Source organism: Callorhinus ursinus, unplaced genomic scaffold (assembly GCF_003265705.2).
Source record: "Callorhinus ursinus isolate GAN/ISIS: 27379988/994484 unplaced genomic scaffold, GSC_fseal_2.0 scaffold9, whole genome shotgun sequence".
Classification (NCBI taxonomy): Eukaryota; Metazoa; Chordata; class Mammalia; order Carnivora; family Otariidae; genus Callorhinus; species Callorhinus ursinus.
Window position 1 is genome coordinate 64418450 of NW_027397071.1, and position 14921 is coordinate 64433370.

A 14921-nucleotide genomic window follows, 5' to 3' on the forward strand; every position below is an offset into this window, starting at 1 on the left:
GCTTGACATCCGTCAATCACAGTGACAGCACCTTGCATGCGGTAGGTGGGCTCCCTAGATGGTGTCCGGCATTATCTTTGCTGTTACCATGTGCCTCTCCGGTACCTGGCCTCCTCACCCAAGCCCAGTGACTCTCTGACCTTCTGGTCTCGCCCCTGTCATAATCCCTCACTGTGTGTTGCTTTGAAGTCAGAAAGGAGCAGGACCAAGCCCTGCCTCCACCACCTACAGCTTCCTGATCTTGGACTTCTCTGGGCTCTGACCTCTTTCCTTGGAAATGCTGCTCACTGTGGTCCTCAACTCCTAGAGGTGATGTGACCACCAAAGGCAGTCAAGTCGGGAAGATGCCTCGCACCGTGACAGGTACAGTGCAGGTGTTTGGAAAGTGACCGCTGTTGTCGTCTGTCCACACATACCTGCACACGCACAGGCTCGCACACGTGAACATACACGTGGACACACACGTGCCTGCACACATAAGACTCTTCTCTGGGCTGGGTCATAGAGCTACCGATTTGAACTCCAGGGATGGAATCAATTAGAATTATTTTTAAAACCTCATCTGTTTTTATTTAACAGGAAGCTTCTGTTCAATGAAATGCCACATTAGTCAATGAAAAATCAAAGGCCCCAGATTTGGGGGCTCAGCTGTCCATGAAGGCTGAGCAGAGGCCCCCAGATCCCAAGGACCTCCCAGGTCCAGCTCCCATTTACATGGGTGCCTCTCCCTAGAGCTCCCACATCCTCAGTGAGTTCTGAGAGGAGATGCTTGTCTGACCCAGGCGGGGGTCTGCTGATCCTGAGTCCCGTCCTGCTGAGCACTGGGTGTCCCTCCCCTGGGAGACAATTACTAGTATCTGCGTTTGTCTCCCCTGATCCCTGCCCATATGAGGACAAGGGCTGCCTGATTGATACCCATGACCCCAGTGCCCAACCCACAGTCTAGCACAGAAAAGGCACCAGAGGAAATTTTTATGGGAAAAAAGAAATGAGCAATGATTGAAAAAATAAACAAATGATTTAGTTGCAATAATAATAATAATTACAACTAATATTTACCATGCCACTCCCGTGTGCCATCTTGAGTGCTTTTCATATATTGACTCACTGAGTCTTCAGAACAATCCCCAGAGGCAGGCATTATGTAGCTCTACTTTACAGATGAGAAACAAAGGCACAGGAAGATTAGTAAGTGGAGTAACTGGGATTCCAGCCCAGGCAGCAGGAGCCCAGGGCCAGCATCATGACCATAACACCGAGTCACTCATTCATTCTTTCATTCATTCATTCATTCATTCATCAAACATTCATTGGACACCTACACTGTGCCCCGCCCTGGGCGGGGCTCTAGAAATGCACAGATGGATTGGACTCACTTCTCACAAGAAGGACTCGGTCCAGGGGAAGAATCACAGACACAGAAATGAGCAATCACAGTGGGGCAGGGATGTGGGTGAGTGAGCAATTTCACTATATCTATGGCAACACATATACGCACCCACCATGAACACACACACATCCACCACACGCACATGAGCGTGCACACACCCACGTGGCACAAGAGTCAGGATGTGGAAATCGCGGACTACAGATAATGACTTTTAACAGAATCCAGATCTGGCTCCCCAGAGCACAGTCCATTCTAACTGAGGGCTGTGCCCTGAGCCCGGAGGCAGGTCCCCTTGCCACCATTCACCATGCCACTAAAATATTTCCATCTCTACCTGAGGAGGTTGGCCCTGGCCTCAAGGGAGGAGTTCAGTGCAGGGAGCACAGTGGGCTGCGCCTGCAGTTAAGGTCAGCAAGTTACGCCCTGGGCCAAGGTTCACATCCCACAGGGTGATGATGGTTGCAATGTGGGGGACGCAGGCTTAGATGAAGAAGGGATTTTCCAGGGAGCTCGTGGGCTTAAGCATTCACCAGTCGGATGGAGAACTTGGAGACGAGACCAGATGACCGGCTACCTGGAGAGAGTCGGTAGCCTGAAGACCGGGACCGGCCAGATCACCTCTTGAGCATCTTCCCAGTGCAGTCTCTGGGCTGCTGCGTGATCCCACCACTGTGCCTGGGCAACAGCCTGCTCCCCTGGACTCTGCACTCTCTTTCTATAATAATCCTAATGTTATTCCCTTCCATGTGATTGCAGCGGGATGCATTCTGGAATATTAGCAGAAAGAGCTAGTTAGGCAATCAGATGTCTCTAGGTTCGAGGCTTGACTCCATCACCATGGGCCCCAACACTCACTAAGTTTCCTTGCCAAGTAATTTACCTCTCAGAGCCCCTCACTCTTGTCTTCCATGAACTGGAGTCAGTAACGCTCACCTTGCCAAGTTAGTATGAAGATTACACAACACAGAATTCCAAACTCTGAAGGGGAACCAACACTCTTCCCTACTTTCTGGTCTATCTCCTGCCTCACCGGTGAGGGGCTGCCCCAGCATCATGGGAGGTAACATGTCTATTCTCCATGTATGATTCTGTGCCCTCAACAGGGATGCAATGTTTGTCGTCGAGGAGTCTTCAACCTTATCCCAAAAGGCTGCTCCTCACTACCTTGTGAGTAGAGATGCAGCTGATGGGGCAGGTGAGATGGATAGTGGGGATGTCTACAACAGCAGGGTGGGGAGCTCTCCCGTGGCCCTGAGATCCTTGATCATCTGTCCCCAGGTTTGGGACCCACTCCACCCCCACTGATGACCCTGTTCCTCTGGGGCTCAGTGTCTCACCAGCGACTGGCCTGGGAGCAGCCTCATCCCTCATCAAACTCCAGGGATTCTCCTGGGTGAAACCTGCTGGGACTGACACTGTATTTGGGACCATTTAGGAACCTGTGGTTTTCCATGAGAATGCAGAGAAATGCAGCCAGAATTGGAGGTGCCCAGCGGGCCAAAGGATGCCACTAGATTGGGAAAATGAAACAGCGCCATGAAGGCCGACAAGTAAGTTCCCCCAGAAGAGGACGCTGAGGCGGGCTTGACTGTGAGAGAGGGAGAACAGGTGCTCTGTTGCCGTTCCGAGCAAGCTGGCAGACAGACGCAGACGGAGCCACCTCCTCAGCCCCTCGCTGGGTCCCTGCCCTTCTCTCTCTCCTCTTCCTCCTTCCCCATCTTTCTTTTCTTGCCAGTCCCCTTCACCACGTTCCCTCCTTCACCTTCTCTGCCCCACCCCTGGTTCTAGTCTTGGCTCAGCCACTGACCTGCTGGGCACCATGGGGGAGACCCCTTCCCTCTCTAGGTCCCGCTTTCTCCTTTTGTAAATAGGACACACAGGCACACGCACACACACCTCTGATGAATAAATAGCTTACTGTTAATTCTATTAACATTCACACTACCCCGACCTTTTAGAAGCCCCCAACAAAGGCAATGTGCAAGAGGCCACATCATGGGGTGGTGTATTGAACTATCATAATTGATCCCATTGAATTCGTGTTTGCTATGTGTGAGATCCGTGCTCAGTGCTTCACAGGCATTAGCTCATACAATTAAGAAGCCATCAATCGTCAAAAAATAGAGTAAGGGTGGGGGAGGAGGAAATTTTGTTGGTACTACACAGAGTTTGGCATTGCATTCTTTGTAAGTTAATTCCTAGATACTTACTAGTTTTTGCTGCTATTGTAAAAAAAACGAAAGGTGTCTTATACCCTCTTGTATTTTCTAGTTAGTTATAACTGTTGTTAGGGAACTCTTAATCTTTTACGATTATAAAATATGTCTGACATCAGAAGGTGTAGAGAATAAGAAACCAACACCCACATACCCAGCGTCCAGACTGGAAATAAAGCAACACGCGCACAGTCGGAGACCCCTGGGCACCTCTCCCAACCCCATTCCTTCGCCTCCCACGAGAGGTAATCCTCCTCTTTGATATGATGTATTCTTTCCACTCAAATCTTTATGAATGCTCTTACATTCTTATTATAGCCCTTCACGTATTATATAAAGTTCATCCAAACATAAACATTTTACAGTGTCATTTTGCCTGCCCCTAAATGTCACACAGATTTTATCATACTATATATCCTTCTGCAATTTGCTTTTTTGGTGGTGGTGTTGTCCAATACTGTGTTTGTGAGATTTACCCCCACAGATTGATGTAGCTCTGGTTCTTTCGTTTTCACTGTTCCATAGAGTGCTTTCAATGTAGCCACGACTTGCTCATCAATTCTGCTCTAGAACATTTAAGTTGCATCTAATTTTTTTAACTCTTTCAAACAGTTTTGCCGGGAACATTCCTGTGTGTGTCTCCTTGTGTGGGGATTTCATATATACACAAAATGTTTGTGTGTGTGTGTGTGTGTGTGTGTGTGTGTGTGTGTGTGTGTGTGTCTGTATCGGGAATCACCCACTTGTTCTTCGGGAGCAATTCACACTCTCATCAGCAAGGCTCAGGAGCTCACATTGGTCCGTGTAGTTCTTCGTCACTTGAAACTGTCAGGCTCTCCCATGTTGGCAAATGGGCTGTGTGTACTACAATCACAGTGATTTCTCTTGGCTTCTCACTAGTTAGCAGTACATGGAGCCCTGTTTCAAATATCCATTGGCTACTCAGTTTTTCTCTTCTGTGAACTGCTTCTTCCTATACCTTCTTCATGTACCTTGATTTTTCTGTGCAGTCCTTTGCATTATCTAATTGATTTGTAGGTCTTTTTATATACTCTGAATACAAAACTTTTTTGGTTATGTGTTGCCAATTTCCTCTCTCGGCCTGTGACTTCTCTTTTTTACTTTGTTTATAGTATCTTTTGATGCACATAAATGTTTACATTTTAATGGAGTCAAATCTATCCATCTTTTTCCATGCTTGTTTCTGTTTTTTGTGAATTGTTTAAGAAAGCCTTTCATACCCTGAGGGCATAAAGATATTCTTCCATGTTTTCTTCCAAAACTGTTAAGTTTTTGTTTGCCATATTTTTCCATATTGATTCTAAAATTAGTTTTTGTGCAGAGTGAGAGTTAGCAGTCCTATTTTATTTTTTCCAAGTAGATAACAATTTTCCCAACCCAACTGATTGAATGGTCCACCATTTTCCCACTGGTTTGGAATGCCGCCTCCACGGTGTTAAAAGTTTCCATATACGTAGGGCTCTCTTTCTAGTCTCTCTACTCTGATCCATTGCTCTGTTACCTAAACCTATGTCAAGTATTATATCTTTTCACTTATGACATTTTCATAAATTGCATTAACTTATTTGAATAGGTAACACATTGATATAGGACAAAATAAAAAGGTATAAAATAAAAAGTGTCCCCCCCCACATCTGTCCTCCTCCCACTTCTAAACAGATAAACACATTTTTTGTAGACTTGAGCAAATATAAATATATATCCTTTCCTCTATCCTTTACGCAAATGGTAATGTACGCTATACACTAGGCACCTAACCCAGGCCCAAGAGATCTTTCCAGGTCAGTACATTGAGAACCTCCTCATTCTTTTGTACAGTTTTATGGTTTTACTTTGCATGGAAATGGTGCGTATACCATAGTTTCTTTAAGCCATTTCTCTATTGATGGACACTTAGTTTGCTTCTAATCTTAGCTATTACAAGGAACTCTGATAACATCATATCCTTTACGTACACACTAGGTTTTAGAGTAGATTCTTAGAATGGAATTGCTGGGTCAGAGAATGTGATGGTTAATGGCATGTGGCAACTTGACTGGGCTAAGGGGATGCCCAGGTAGCTGGTGAAACATCATTTCTGGGTGTGTCGTGAGGGTATTTCTGGGAGAGATTAGCATTTGATTCCGTGGACTGAGTAAGGAAAACTACCGTCAGGTGATTATATGCAGCTTAGCATTATCCAATCCAGTGAGGGTCCAAATAGGACACAGAGGTAAAGGCGGGGGGCAAATTCCCTCTCTCTTCTTGGGGACGTCCATCTTTTCCTCCCTTGGACGTCGGTTCTTGGGCCTGCAGACTTGGACTGAATTATACCACTAGCTGTTCCCATTCTCCGACTTGCAAAAGGCAGGTTGTAGGACTTCTTGGTCTCCAGAACCACGAGAGCCAATTTCTAAAATAAACCCCCTCTTGTACCTATGCTTCTATCCATATCCTATTGGCTCTGTTTCTTCTGGAGAACCCTGACTAATACAGAGAATACATACACTTGCAGTTTGAATCGATTTTTGCCAGAGTGTCTTCCCTGGAGACTGTACCAATTTACACTCTACCAGCATTGTTTCCCTGACCTTCCCAACGGAGCATGTCTTCAAACTCTGGGATATTTTTTATCATTCTGACAAGTTTAAAAAAAAATGATATCTTGGTGTAGTTCTAATCTGTATTTCTGTTATCATGAGTGAGGTAGAACCTTTTTTTGTGACCCACTGGTTCACATCCTTTGCTTATTTTTCTACTGAGCATTTGGTTCTTTATCTCACTGATTTCAAGGACTACTTTATAACTTAGAGAAACTAACCTTTTGATGAAATATGAGCATCGAGTATTATTTCTCACTTAGTCATCTTTTTTTAAGCATTTTATTTTAAGTAATCTCTGCACCCAGCGTGGGGCTCAAACGCACAACCCTGAGATCAAGAGTCTCTCGCTCTACCAACTGAGCCAGCCAGGTGCCCCTCATTGAGTTATCTTTTGACTTTATATTTTGACACAAAGATTCCCTTAGTGCAGTTTAATTTTTTTCTCTAATGTCTTGTCTACTTTGAGTCATAATTTGAAAGATCTTCCCTAATCCAAGATTATCAAAGAATTCTCTCATGTTTTCTTCTAACATATTTGTGGCATTATTTTTCCTTTTAAATCTTTAATCCATTTGGAATTTATCCTTGTGTATGGTGCAAGGACTGAATCTAACTTTATCTTTTTTCCACATGGTCAACCAGTGAGCCCAACCACATTTATTGAATAGTTAATCATTTCCCCCACTGATTTTAGAGGCCAGTTTTTCATTCTAAACTCTCATATGTATCTTCCCTTCTATTTCCGGATTTTCTTTTATGGTGGATTGGCCTGTCTTGCTATTCATGCATTGGTTCCTCACTGTTTGAATTATTGAAACTTTTAATACGTTTTAATATCTAGTAGAGCTAGTCCCCTGATATTACTCTTCGTTTCAGAGTTTGCCTGAATGTTTTGTTGCTTTATTTTTTTTTTTCACATGAACTTTAGAATCAGCTCGTCTGGTATTTTATTGGTATGGCATTAAGTTTCGAAATTAACTTAGGGAGAATTGACATTTTACGATGTTGAGTCTTCCTAGCCAAAAACATGGTCTTCTCATTTATTCAGGTCTTCCTTGTGTGCTCAAAAGTGTCTCAATGTTGTCTTTGCACACATCCTGCTGCCACGTGTGAATTTCACTGCAAAGTAGTTGACTTTGTTGTTGTCATTGCCCTTGGAAATGGACCTTTTCTTTCATTATCTCTTCTGAACGGTCATATTTATGCATGAAAGTAATTGATTCTTTTTTTGAAGATTTTATTTATTTATCAGAGAGAGAGAGCTAGAGCTTGAGCAGGGGGAGGGGCAGAGGGAGAAGCAGGTTCCCAGCTAAGCGGGGAGCCCAATATGAGGCTTGATCCCAGGACCCCAGACGCTTAATGACTGAGCCACACAGGTGCCCCAAAAGTGATTGATTCTTGGTCATTAACTTTCCATATCCATATTGCCAGATCCTCTTACCGTTGGTGATGGTTCTTCAGTGGGTTCTTTAGGTTTTCCAGGAACACAATCACCTGCAAATAGTGACAATTTTATGTCCTCTTATCCAGCTTTTATACCTCTAATTATTTTCTTTTGTCCCATTGTATCATCTAGTGGTATTGGGGCCTTGGGGAATCCCAGCAAATACCCCGCTTTGCCCAAATTCTGAACTGATGGAGAGTAACACAGATGGAGGCCAAAATATCACTTTGTTGCTGATAAAGTTTAGGTGTTAGAAGACACGTCTTCTCTCTGACTTACTCACTCACCCATGAGCGGCCCTGGCCTGAGAGCACAGTTGTATACCATGGGCTTGGACATGCGGTGTTTTAATCAGAATTAGTTTTCTAAATATTCTAGCAATTTTAGTTTTCATCTCCTCTTTGACCCAAGGCTTTTGTTATTGTTGTTGTTTCGATTTCGAGATAGAGGGACCCTTCTGTTTCCTGAGTCTAGTATTAAACTTCTATTTCAGACTTACTGTAACCAGAGAATATTGTCCAAACTATTTTTACTTTTTGTAATTTTTCAATGTATCCTTTGTGGCCTAAATTATTATTCATGAATATTTTATGGGCAGTTGAATAAAATAGGTGGATTATCTGCTTTTAGAATATAGATTTTAAAATGATATTTAGTCAAGGCGCCTGGGTGGCTCAGTCTGTTAAGCATCTGCCTTCAGCTCAGGTCATGATCTCAGGGTCCAGGGATCGAGCCCCGCATCAGGCTCCCTGCTCTGCAAGGAATCTGTTTCTCCCTCTCCCTCTGCCCCTCCCCACGCTTGTGCTCTCTCTCTCTCTCTCTCTCTCTCTCTCAAATACATAAATAAAATCTTTTTAAAAAATAAAATAAAATGACATTTCGTCTTCTCTATCCTTAATTATTTCTTATCCACTTGTCTTATCATGTACTAAGATCACTGAATTAAGTCTGCTGTTACTAGTGTATTGATGATTTATTTTTCCTGATATCGCCTAAAGTTTCAGTCTTATGAATGTTGATGCTGTGTTATTTTGTGCATAGATAAATCTTTATAAGCGATATGAACAATGCTTCCTGGTATTCACACGCTCATGTAGTCCTCTCCCACATTATGTCAGGGATGGTCTCTACGACCAATTGAATATGGAAGGACTGATGATACATATCACTTCTGGGAATAGGTTATATAAGATAACCACCACTTTCATCTTGGGCTCTCTCTCTCTTTCTAAACTGCCCCCTGCCCGGTCATTTGCTATGGGGGAAGCCAGCTGCCATATTTCGAGAAGGCCCACATGGTAAGTGAGGTACTGAAGCTTCCTGCCAACAGCCAAGGGAGTGAGCTTGGCAGTGAACCCGCCAGTCCCCACAAAGCCTTCAGCTGCCTGCAGCCCTGGGCCAACAGCTTAACTGCAACTTCATGGGTTTGCCCTGAGCCAGAGTCACCCAGCTAAGCCGCTCCAGATTTCCTGATCTTCAGAAACTCTATGTGGTAATAAATGTTTATTGTTTTACACTACAAAGTTTTAGGATAATTTGATATGCAGTGGCCAATAACTAATAAATATGTTAATTATAAATTGCAATCTTTACATGATAATATGTCTGTCTCTGACTCATTGAATGCTTTTGGGGCCTGAAGCCAAGTTAGCCTTCTTGTCTGATTATGTGTACTTTCTTGGTGTCTACATTTGACTGATACATCTTTGCCAAAACTTTTATTTCTAGCCTATCTCAATGGCTTTGTTTTATGAGTACCTCTTTTAGGTGGCATAGAACTTCTTTTCTTTGTGATCCGGTCTGAAAATCTTTTTCTCTCAATAGATGACTTTAGCCTATTCATATTTATTGATAGGACTGATACGTTTGGTCTTAGTTTGTGCACATTTTTCAGTACTGAAGTTATTTCAAGTTCTTTACTAGGTGATCTCTTGGGGGGGTGTGAAGTTATTCTGATAGCTGGAAAAAAATCATTTTTGTTTTAGTGATTATATTCATAATTATAACTTGAGAGGACTCCTTCAGTTCTCTATTTTTTAGACAGTATTTATTAGTGTCCTCCCACAGACAATGATAAAATTAGTGCACTTCTTTCTTCCCTTCCCCCCCCTCCCTTTCACCTCTCAATTTCTATCCATAATATTACCCTTTTGGCATACACCTCTGTACTGTTAAATACACATCCACTTCAATTACTTGATTTGTCAGCTTCAAAATAATATGCTTTTGCTCTCAGCTATAAAGTCGACACACACAGCAAATGCTCTACCTCCAACCTTCTTGCTCCCATCCCCCACCCCCACCCCCAGTTTATGTTAGTTGCTCCATTTCTATTTCTTTGGAGTGTAATTTATTTTCTGTTCTTCAACCCAATCTTCACAGTTTTCACTTTTACAGTCTTTTTGCTGTAGGTTCCCTAATTCGTTGTTGATTGATCATCCTGAAATCGTGCATGTCAAAATTGCTTGTCTGGAAGCCTTTAAAATTGAAGGACTACTACTAATTGAAGGGCAGCTGGGATGGACCTAGAAGTCCTCGGGTCTCATTTTCTTCCCTAGAGAGTCTCATAGATGCCATTCCACTGTCTAATAACATTAAAAGTTAGTCTGAATGAGTCTGAGTCTGTTCTGATACTTTTTCCTCTTATCCGTGACCCAAACTTACCTGGGTTACCAAAACTCCTTTCTTTATCTTTGAAGTAGAATAAACTTACTAGGCTATGTCTTGGAATTACCTTTCTAGTTAAATATAGTCAAGTCTACTTCATTTCATGAAAAGCCTTTTTGAATCCAAACTTTCAATATTTATTTGGTGCTGTTCTTTTGGTATCTGCTTTAGGGACTCCAAAAGTACATAAGTTGGATCATCTATTTTCTATGTTAAGCATCTTTTCTCAAATCCCTTTTATAAAACATCTATATTTCTGTTTTTTGTTTGTTTGCTTGCTTGCTTTTCTCATATTTATTCTCTGTGTCACCTACTGTGGGGTTTTTATTTTCTTCAGTGTCCCTTCTCTTTTGTGCTCTGAGCTCTCTTCACTTCTAGATGACTCTTTCTCTTCTACTCCTTTCTTGAATTTTACCAGCTCATGTGTTATGTCCTCCAATGATCTTATCCTTTCTTCCCTGTGTTCTTTTATCTTTGCTTTGTTGTCTTCATGGATAAAACATTTTCACTAAGATTTTTTAATTCATGGTAAAATGTTCCCAATTTTTATTGGCTCTGTGGCAACTTTTCTCTCTTTTGCCCTTCGATAAACTTTTCTGAATATTTTTCTCCTTTTTTCCTATTGTATCTTTGTATTGATGCTTTGTTAGATCCTTGCTATTACTCCGGATAATAGCACTAAAGATCCTTGTTAGCACTAAATGAATTGGGTTCAGTTTTCCCGGACAGAAAGATGCTTTGGGCAGGAAAAGAAAGGGGGTAATAAGAGAGAATCCCAGGGTCGCTGGTTTTCACAAGAAGAACTGTTCTGCCACAGAAATAAATTGCTTCCACAAAGGGGTTCACCCTCAGGATTCTTTATATAGCCCTGGCTCCTCAGCTTCTCTCAACCAAATCAGATCCAGGAAGGCTTTCCCTTCAGCCCATTCATTGCACCTGTTTTTAAAAACAAGCAAGACAGTTAGTGCATCTCTACATATACCCCTTACCTTTTGGAAAAATATTTTTGCCTGGCTATCACATCAAAGAAATCTTTCCCTGAGCTTCTTTCTCTTCATTTCCTCCTATTTGTTTTCATCCTAATCTCAGCTTCTTTGGACAGTTCTTACACATATTTGGGAGTCTTGGATAATACCTGTCCTCAAGTTTTGCCAAAAATAGAGTTTATTTTTTCACTCCTTTTGTTGCTTTTGGATGATTTCTAGGAGAAAGAGAAAAATGTTGATTTACACAACCATATCTATTCCAGATGTACACAATGTCTTAATTACTAAGGTTTTAAAATAAGTCTTGCTTTTTGCTAGGGCAAATTTCACCATCCTCTTCCTTTTCTTCAATTGCTTCTTAACTGCTCTGCATCTTAACTCTTCCATACAAATTTTAGGATGCACTTTTAAAATTATATACACACATGCACAAACACACAAAGACACACGTATAATGTTGAGATTTTGACTTTAATCCAGTAGCTGTATTATTAATTTAGAGAAAACTGGTATCTTCGTGGCATTTGGCTCTTTCTATCCATTCATATGATATGCCTCTCATTTACTTGGATCTTCTTTAATACTTTAAAATAAAGTTTTGGGTTTTGTTTTGTTTTGTTTTGTGTTTTTAGTATTTGGTTCTTCTAATCATCTTACTTTTCACTGAAGTATAATTGACATATAACATTATATCAGTTTCAGGTGTACAACATGATGATTTGATATTTGCATACACTGCAAAATGATCACCACGGTAAGTCTAGTTAACATCCATCACCTCACAGTTACCAAAAAACATTCTTTTGTGATTAAAAACTTTTATAATCTACTCTCTTAACACCTTTTAAGTATGTAATACAGTATTATTAGCTGTAGTCACCATGCCGTATATCCCCACAACTTATTTATTTTATAACTGGAAGTTTGTTTCTTTTGACCCCTTCCACTCATTTCACCCACCCACAACCCCCCACCTCTGTCAACCACTAATCTGTTCTCTAGATCTATGAGTTTGTGTTTGGTTTTGTTTTAGATTCCACATATAAGAGAGCTCATATGGCATTTGTCTTTCTCTGTCTCACTTATTTCACTTAGCATAAGACCCTCAAGGTCCATCCATATTATCACAAATGGCAAGATTTTACCTCTTTCTGGCTGAATAATATTCCATATTTATGTGTGTGTGTTGTTGTTGTTGTCATTGTTGTTATTGTGTATACATTACTTGTTCCCATGTCTCTCGATTTATTTGGATTTTCTTTCGTACCTTCAAATAAAGACACCACCCACCCGGGACTTACTGGATCAGAATTTCTGGGGATGGGGCACAGCGGTCTGTTTTAATAAGCCCTCCAGGAGATACACACTTAAGTTTGAGAACCATTCTATATTATCACCTTTATCCTCATTTTCCAAAAGAAGAAAATGAGGCTTTAAAAAAAAAAAAAAAGATTCCGGAACTTGCCCAGGTTTTGTTTTTTGTTTCAAGATTTTGTTTATTTATTTATTTCGACAGGGAGAGAGTTGGGGGAGGGGCAGAGGGAAAGGGAGAGAGAGAATCTCAGGCAGATTCCATGAGGAGTGCCGAGCCCGACTCAGGGCTCTATCTCATGACGCTGAGATCATGACCTGAGCCGAGATCAAGAGTCGGACACTCAACTGACTAAGGCTCCCAGGCGCCCCAGCACTTGCCCAGGCTGTAAAGCTAGGAAATAACAGAAGCAATGATCACATACAGGTATCACTGACTCTGCTCACCCATCTGTAATGCTAAGTTCCTTGGCCTAAAGGTAAGCAGTGGAAGCTGGCGCCCCCTGCTCATGGAGGGTCTTCCTGCCTCAGTGGTGGCCAGGTGAGCCCAGCAGCTGGCCTGGGACTACACTCTAAGACAAGCAAGGAACTCTACTGTCAGGGAGTTACAAGCGCTGAGGGCTAGGTGGGGAGCATGCAAGGAGAGAAGCGTGCCCACGGCAGCCCCTGCCAGTTGCCTTCAGCAGTGTCTTCCCTGAGACTCCTCTCCCTGGCAGACCCCCTGCTCCTGCCCACAGGCCAGGGGTGAAGTTCATCCCCCTGCCCACCACACTGGAGCTACCCGAGTGCGTGGCTGGTCTGATTCTTTCTCTGTCCCCAGTGCCTAGCTCAGGGCTTGGCACCAAGAAGGTTCTCAGTGAAGCTGTGTGGTCATGTGAAGCAATGAAGAAGTGTCCCTCTTCTGGCTGAATGGCTACAAAAGACATCATGAAAGGCCTTGCAGACCTTAAGTGGTATAAATATGTGGACAAGTGGGAGGTCGTGGGAAAGGTGTTCCTGGTGAAGGTTACAGGCTGAGGAAAGGCATAGCAGTGGAAGAACAGAGATGATGTTGTTTTGGCTTCCTTCAAGTTCTTGGGAGTCATGTAAGAACCTGCACCGTAGATTTGACAGCCATCACAGTAGGCCTGGACTGCCAGTAGGGGCATCTGGGGTTTATTCTGTAGGTGCCAAGGAGCCATGAAAGGCACTGGAACAGGAGAGTGGCGGGGTCATACGGAGTCTTGAGCTGGAGAGGGATGGTGCAGCAACTCCCGTATCCCAAAGCCCGTTCTGTACCAAGCCCTGTGCCTGCTGCTTGCCCCAAGCCCACCTCATTTCATAGCTGAGTCTTGTCCAGACAGCACGGCTGGGACACAGTGGCCAGAGTTTGCATGCAAGTCTATCTGACTCCAGAGCCCAGGCTCCCGCTCCTCACCACCACCCCATCCCTGTCTGGGCTGCCTCCAGGGGTGGAGTTGGAGATCATGAGGAGGCAGAGGTTCCCTGACTTCTGCCAAGAGTCTGAAGGCATCACCCGAACCTGGCCCCTCATGGAGACTCCCATGCTGTGAATCTGGGCAGTGGAGAGTGGAAGCAGGTGAAGCAGGTGCCCAGGAAACAGACTCATGACGCTGGAGCACGGAAGAGGAGAGCCTGGCCAAGAGGTCAAGCATATACCCAGGATCCTTGGCATGACTCCTGGTGCAGGCGCCCTCCTGTCCTGACCTGAGCGCTGAGTCTTGGGCTTCAAGAGCCACTCTGCTCCTGGCCAGAAGGGCCACCTCCGTGCGTGGACAGGGGCGGAGAGGGTCCTGTGCAGACCGCAGAAAGCGTGGGGTCAGGAGAACAGACATCCCCCCTTTCAGAGGAACCGGGGAACTCCACGAGGAGGGGTGGGGGACTGAGAGCCACAGAGCCAGGACACGCGAGGCAGCGAGGCAGCCGCCGACAGGGGCAGGAGAGTGCTCCGAGGTGCACCGCCTTCGTCGCCGCGCGCCCCACGCGGTCCAGCCGGGCGGCAAACTGGAAACAGCTGCGGAGGTTTTGGGTTTCCGCCCGGGCCCCCCACCCCCGGCCCACCCGAGCAGTTCCCCTTAATCCCGCTCTCTCGGGAAGCCGCGCTGTGAAAATCCCCCGCCCCGCCTGCGGAGGTCAGCCCCGGGAGGCGGCGGGGCGCTGGGCGCGGGGCGGCGGCGGGGCGGGGAGGCGGGAGGGGCGCGGGGATCCGGACGCGGGGTGGCGGAGCTGGGAGCCCGGGAGGGGCGCGGGGAGCGGGGCGGCGGGGGGGCGGGGAGGCGGGGAGGGGCGCGGGGAGAGGGGCGC

General features: G+C 44.4%; 1 long non-coding RNA gene across 1 annotated transcript; it reads left to right on the forward strand.

Moving 5' to 3' along the window:
* Positions 1–251: 251 nt before the first annotated feature.
* Positions 252–12144, forward strand: LOC141373450 (uncharacterized). Its single transcript, XR_012379501.1, has 4 exons — positions 252–363; positions 2494–2585; positions 2826–2940; positions 12003–12144. It is a non-coding gene; the product is annotated as an uncharacterized lncRNA (long non-coding RNA).
* The last annotated feature ends 2777 nt before the right edge of the window (positions 12145–14921 follow it).